Raw genomic sequence first — 7,486 nt, forward strand, 5'->3', positions numbered from 1 at the left:
TTATTTTTATAAATAAATAAATATTTTATATTTATTTATTTATATTATTTGTACGGAAAAAAATTTATTTTACTTCTTTGACTTTCTTTTAAAATCTGAAATCATCCTAATATATATAACGGACAATAAATTTATATCGTTTATAATTAATTCCAAAGTATCAGGGATCTGTAGATAAATCTAATGATTTCTGAAAGAGATCCTTTTTTTTTTGAAAGACTTGTATGTTCAATAAAGTAAAAAAATTAGGATTCAAGAAATTAGAGAAGCTACATCAAGCAGCTAAGATTGTCAATCTTGTATATCCCTTATAAATGCACGATACCTCGCAATTTTAACGTGATAAGTTTGGGACTACGCTTTCATTGTACAGTATTGAAAAGGCTTGAATTCATGTTTCGTTCATTCATGATCATCGTGACCAGGATCGTTACTCGTATCCAAAGTTGACCTACTTTAAACTTCTGGCTTTCTCTCAACGTAACGTTACCAAGTGCCATCATCATCGATAAATTATTAAGTGAGACCCGAAATTGCTCTGTAGTCCAATTATTAGGTAGGGACCTCACGTAATACTTAAAATTTAATTGAATTATTTGGATGATGATAGAGTTTATTGTCAAGTAATACTTGTATTTTTAGATGTATTGTATATGTATTATAATTTATTATAATTTATTTGATTTTTAAAGAATTATTTAATATTTCCATCACATTATAGAAAAAATTTTCAATAAAGTGTTCTTGAAACTCACACAGCACATATTGTATTGCATTAATATCGCAGTAACATTACAATATTGTAGTAATATTACAGCTTTCAATCCAATATTACGAAAATATTATTGAGATATATTGCAAAACATTATAATTTAATATTGCAGTAATTTTACTGAGATATTACAATGTGATATGTCGCAATATGATATTATCACAGCATCATACAAATACCACGATATGATATATCACACTGCAATATTATCGTAATATCATTCAAATATTATGTTTCATATACTCGTAGTTTCTCTCTTGATTTCTCTTAAATAAGACAAGATAGAATACTAAGTGCAACATTATCTTTCACCCACAATTTTTGAATGACCTGAAATGATTTTTGAAAGCGAGTTTTCTAAAAGGATCTAGTAATTATGTAATGTGGCTATATTTTCGATATAGTGTTAATTTAAAAAATTGTATTATATATGTTTCAGTACTGATATCACAACATGCTAAATGAGCCTTTTTTGATAATTCTTTGTTGTTATGTACATAAATTAAGTTAGAGATACATGATTCTTGGAATGCAATGTGCTATCAGCGCTATATTGTATCATTCTTTATCGTTCATTAGTTCTAAATAAGGAATAGAATGATGCAATAGCACTGATAGCGCATTCCTCGAACAAAGCAACAACTATCTTAAAAATTAATATTAATGATTAATAATAGTATGATTAATTACAAAATCATTTAATATTTATTATTACATACGTCAGCCGTAAAAAGACGTTATCCTACTTAAAGTAAATATTGCGAAAAATATCACTATACGTCGACCCGCCATCAAAGGTCTATAGATATAAGTCCAGTAGTGGAAGCCGGGACGAAAGGTCAAAAACTATGTGATATTTTTCGCAATATAAAGAATAAATTAAAGATCTAATTATTTACGGAATTTTAATTTATCATCTTCATAGTTAATTGTAATTAATCAAGTAAAAATTGGTGATATTACTATTGTAGTATTTATGCATTATGTCTGAATGTTATCAGCGCGCAATTATGGGGGGACTACATATGTAGTATATAAAAAAATCACGCATAAAATTATAATAAGCACTTTGATCTAGCTTTGACCGTTATAGGCGTTACTTCTTTCTTTGTTTAATGATTAATTATTTATATTATTACTTGTTAATTATTCACTGTATTATGATATTAGTTATTAATTAATTACCATTGAATTATTCATTAGTAACTAATCATATTAAGATGCTTTCGAGAATATTGCGAGACATGAATATGGGAGTTTATGATACAGTGAGTACGTAAAGTATGAATACGTATTCATACAGGGAAAATATTTTTTAAAAAAACCTTATTTTTAAAAAGTAAACGCTATCCAGAAATAACTCATCGATTATGTCGAATCGATGTAGATATGATAATTTCGACACTAATTTGACGTGAATTCGACGTCTAATCGACGGTCATTTCTTACAAGGTTTAACAATTAACAATTTACTCGTAAAAAATAAAATAGACTATATTTCTCAAAATTATATAATATATTATATTACTCTCCCTCCTTTCCTCTCGAAAATTCTGGAACGTATTATCCATAAGCAAATGAGCCAGTTCGTTTACGCAAATAATATAATTCCAGAATGTCAATCAGGCTTTCGTAAACATCATAGCATTACTACTTCTCTCCTTCATTTATCAGATACTATCTTGCGATCTATTGATAATGGCTCATTGTCAGCTCTTGTATCTTTAGATTTTTCGAAAGCTTCCGATACTGTTAATCATAAAGTATTGACTGTCATAGTTGCACCATTATGGCATATACGTTTCCTCATTGTCTCTTATATACTCATTCCTCTCAAATCGTCCTCAGCAAGTTTTACGCATACTTCCTATCCTAACTTTTCCTTAATGTCCAAAATTTCCTCAGGAGTGCCTCAGAGCTCTATTCTTGGCCCTCTGCTATTTAATTTATTTGTTGCTGATTTACCTCCTTTACCTATCTCTTCCAGATTATACATGTATGCTGATGATGTTCTGCTCATCATATTATTTTCAAACTCTCAGAAGTGCTCTTCATAACAGACATACTAAACAATGACTTTCAATAAATCGTCGAATGGTCAACATTAAGTGGATTATATCCACTTAATCCCTCCAAATCCTCTCTACTAATTGTTGGCTCTTCTACCTCACTCTTGCGCCTTCCTGTATTTAATGTATTTATTCACATTCCTCTAACTCCCAGTTCAACTATCAAAATCCTTGGCATGCACCTTGAGATCAATCGAAAACCATGTTATTGCCAAATGCAGACTTGCATATTTCCGCCTCAAACTATTATATCCGTTACGCCATATTATGTCTATCCTCTCAAAAAATGTAAGTTACAATCCCTAATTATATCGCTGTTTGATTATGCAGACACTGTATATATTCCATGTCTTAAAAAAGGTCATCTTCATAGAAAACAACTAATACAACATTCCTGTCTTTGTCTCTCCTATGGTTTTAGAAAATACGATCATATTACTCTTTGTTTCCTACGCTTTGGATGACTGAATATTTTTCAACGCTTTAACGTCCATTTATGTTGCTTGACCTATAGTGTTCTGTGCACCAATACTCCTAGATATCTTCGTAAACTAATTTCCTTTAATGTTTATTCTCACTCAAACTCTCTTTCTGATACTCGTCATCAATATCAAATCTCATGTCCTACTCATCACACATCTAAATATCAGGGAGCTTTTTCTTATACGGTAATGAAATTTTATAATGCTTTACCGTCAGTTATTCGTTCTTTGCCTCGGTTATCTACGTTTCAATCTGAGACAACTCGATACATTTCCTTAAATGTTTAATTTTAATTAAATATTGCGAAATATATTGGAGAAATATTGCGAAGAATATCACTACGTCGACTCGCCATCAGAGGTCTATCGATATTCGCAAATTCTTGCAAGTGCTAAGACACGCGTATATTTCTTTATATAGAATCTCGATTTAATAACTTACCAAGGCGTATAAGGTAGGCTTCCACTACAATGCCTTACTGATGAGTGCAGTAGTGGAAGCCGGGACGAAACGCCAAAAATTACGTGATATTCTTCGCAATATATAATATTAGAATAAATTATCAGATTTAGATTTTAAATTGTAATTTGACTCTTATTCGCCCTATTTAACGTGTTAATTATTATTTAATTTTAATATTTGAGCAAATATTGTACTGTACAATTATCGCCTAACAACTATGTATTACTATTATTACTATTTTATTCTGCTCATTTTCTATTTTTACTCTTGATCGTTTTTAAATTATGTTTTGTGCATTAAACTTAAATATAGTAATTCTGTGTATTTATATGTACTGTAATAGTTCTGGTCGTACATTTAAATCTATACACAGGTACGACTTTAAATCAGCTATTAAAACACAGAATTTATTAATTCTATAAATTATTAATTAATGTTAATTATTTCAAATAAGATTTTTTTTATGAAAAATATTTCCTTGTATGAATATTTTTTACGCTCACTGTATTGTATATAGTTCGTTGCATATGTAATATATACAGATTGCGTTATGAAAGAGTTGATACAAACAATGTTATCACTTGTTTTATTATATAAACTTCCGGTATCAGTTTTTTCCAAATAATATCCCGACTGTAGAAAAAAATATTTCGCAATTACCGTGAATATGTAATGTTGTCAATAATTTTTACAGAGTATGCAATAAACAAATATTCATATTTTTTATTATGTCGTAATTTTGCACGTGTAGATAAAGATTTTTACAAAGACGTTATTATTAGTTTTATTCTAGGTAATTAAACTTTTTGTACTATTCATCTTTTCTCCATTTCTCCGATATCTATAATTATACTTGATTCACTTTTAAGTGTAAAAAGTATAACTTAATATAAATGTAAAGAATAGATTTACTTAATATTATAAATTAAAAATTTTATTGTTTAAATTAAGTTCTATTAACATAATGTTTTCTCGTTATTTTTGTACCATTATAAGAATCTGAATGTATTTTCTTCTTGATAATCTCTTTAGCAATATAAAAGAAAGATGTACAAAACAATATTTCACGGAAAGAGAATTGAAGAGAATAATGAAAGACGTTTCTTTTGTACACAATATCGCGTACGCGATATGTATACAGTGGCCAGATAGAGCTTCCTGTTCCTGATTCTAAATTTCTCCGATTAAAATTCCAGACGTGACAGATGTGATGTATCTGCAGTATCTACATTTACGTAAAAAGATACGATTGTATTTCTACAGCATTAGATATAGCTCTGCTTTCAAGGTTTCAATTTAAATACGGTATTTTTTTATTACAGATAAATGATTAAAAAACAATACTGATTACTATAATATTATTTATAAATAACATTTATAAATATTAAATTAAATGCTATAATCTAAATTTGAAATCAATTATTATTTATATATAGCTTAGGATAAAAAAATTACTTTACGTTTTTTCAATCAAATAAACGATTTGATTTTTATGTATTAATGAGATTGATAAAATTTATGTAAATAAGATTATGTGTGGTAGAGATTTATATTATTTTTATACTTTATCATTTTTCAGAATGGTAAAAATATTTGTTAGATAAAATTTTTTTTCTGTTTTTCTGTTCTTTACGTGTCTTGCTGAATAGAAATGAATTGTGAATATGTATGAAAGAATCACCAAATAACTCCTATGAGTAATATGTGCCGTGATATTATCCACATATTCACACGCATCCTTTTTGAAACCTGCATCTCCATAACAGGATTGCGAATGCAGTCGGTGCTCATTTAGTGCAGTGTAGATATAAGTGTCACGTACTTATACGAATGTGACAATATCGCTTGTAATTACGTAAAGCGTGATGTCCATTCATTTGCTTCCATAAAGTTATTATTATTTAGTTATATATAATGTATGGAGAAACTAATTGTTTAGGCATATACCATATATATGACTCGGAAATCTATTCAATTGTCAATCTGTTTTAACTCTAATTTGGAATTTTGTCATAAAAAACTTATATATATATATTTACTGTGTTATTTAATATTATTTATAACTATCATTTACTTATGTTTTTATTTAAAATTTTACTTTGGATAAAACTAATCATTTCGATTTGTATTTTATCTACGCTAAATCATTTTATTCAAATAGTATATAATTAAAAATTACATTCATTAATATTATAAAGTTAATTCACTTCAACTTTTCTTCTAGATTTCACTTAAATAAAATTATCTAAACCAGTTAATAGTTAAGGAAAGATCAAATATTCATATGCATTAATTATTCATATTGCAAAAAAGAGATCAATTTTCGTTTAATAGCATTGCATTAGAGAAGATAAATATTTATATCACCATATCTGTTTTTTATACATGTAATGTAATCTTATTAAAACTATTAATTATTCGATATCTCAATTAATACGTATTAAAAGTAGAATCAAAACCTTAATTATAAAACCTTAATAAGTACAAATCATCATATCTGCAATTTTAACTGTATACAAAATTAACATGGAATTTTTCCCTAAATATTTAATTTTTTTTTCATCATATACAAGCCAAAATAATGCATAAATAAAATTGCGTGTCCATTAAATTACAAACGAACGACGTTTGATATATCAATATCACTCAGCTTAAATATACCATATATATTATTGAATAAGGAGTGCTTATCAAAATTACGAGAACATCAGTTATCTTTTTTACGCCAGAAAAATTAATTTACTAAAGAGGAAAAAACAAAGAGTTCTCATCATTCTTAAGATGTGTTTGTATTATAATTATATTTTCATTGTTATTTCATTGTTTAACCTACAAATACATAAATGTTACTGCTCTATAAATAATATCTTCTTCGTTAATTTATAAATAAGCATTTCAAATAATTTTTTAAACTATAGATGCAAAGTATACGTTCTTTGTCCACTAAAAAACGATTCAAAATGGCTTTTAATTATGGATTAGTATGAAAATAATTTCAATCGTCGTCTGTCTGTAATTTAATAGACGACGCAATTTTAGCAAAGAGAAAACAGTATTTTAATACAAACAAATATATATTTTAATATAGATATTTATATAAATTGTATAATATATGATTCAAAATTTAAATTAGAGATAAAAATAAAAGACTCTAAAGAATTTTTATGGGATAATATATAATAGTATATTTATCGATATGATGTTGATATGATCAAAATGTCACAGAAATGAAAATCACAAAGGAATTTTATTGTAGAAATAAGATACTCACGAAATATTTTCGAAGATACTTTTAAAATGCGGTGTTGATTGTGAGATATAAAATATTACCTAGAGTATATATCTAGATAATTAATCCACGAAAAAGAGAAAAAAGGAAAATAAAGAAAGGGAACAGGATGTGAATTGACCAGAATCCACTAAGCTGCGCACCAGCTGACAGGTTCGTCCAGTCAATCCCACGACATCATTTGACTCCTCCTGGATGGTTTGTGACTTCTTATTATTTTTTCTTGATCACAAAAAAAAAAAAGAGAGAAAAGAAACAAAATGAGTCACTCACGCGTACGCGACGCACACGCGTGCGATCTCTGTTACTCGTTAGCGTGTCACGCGCTACCACATACCAGCCGTGCCTTTCGAGCCGAGTGTACGATGTAAACTGATTATTGCTGTGTACGGTACGCTCGTACGTTCACTC

General features: G+C 28.0%; 1 protein-coding gene across 1 annotated transcript in view; it reads right to left on the bottom strand.

The window, feature by feature from the left end:
• LOC108771542 (sphingomyelin phosphodiesterase) overlaps positions 1-7,191 on the bottom strand; it is a 41,668-nt gene extending 34,477 nt beyond the window's left edge. The window contains exon 1 of the mRNA XM_018536869.1: positions 7,058-7,191. The gene's annotated coding sequence lies outside the window, so the exon portion shown is untranslated. The remainder of the gene's footprint in view (positions 1-7,057) is intronic.
• Between the last annotated feature and the right edge of the window lie 295 nt (positions 7,192-7,486).

The sequence above is a fragment of the Cyphomyrmex costatus genome, unplaced genomic scaffold (genome assembly GCF_001594065.2).
Source record: "Cyphomyrmex costatus isolate MS0001 unplaced genomic scaffold, Ccosl1.0 scaffold100, whole genome shotgun sequence".
Taxonomy (NCBI): domain Eukaryota; kingdom Metazoa; phylum Arthropoda; class Insecta; order Hymenoptera; family Formicidae; genus Cyphomyrmex; species Cyphomyrmex costatus.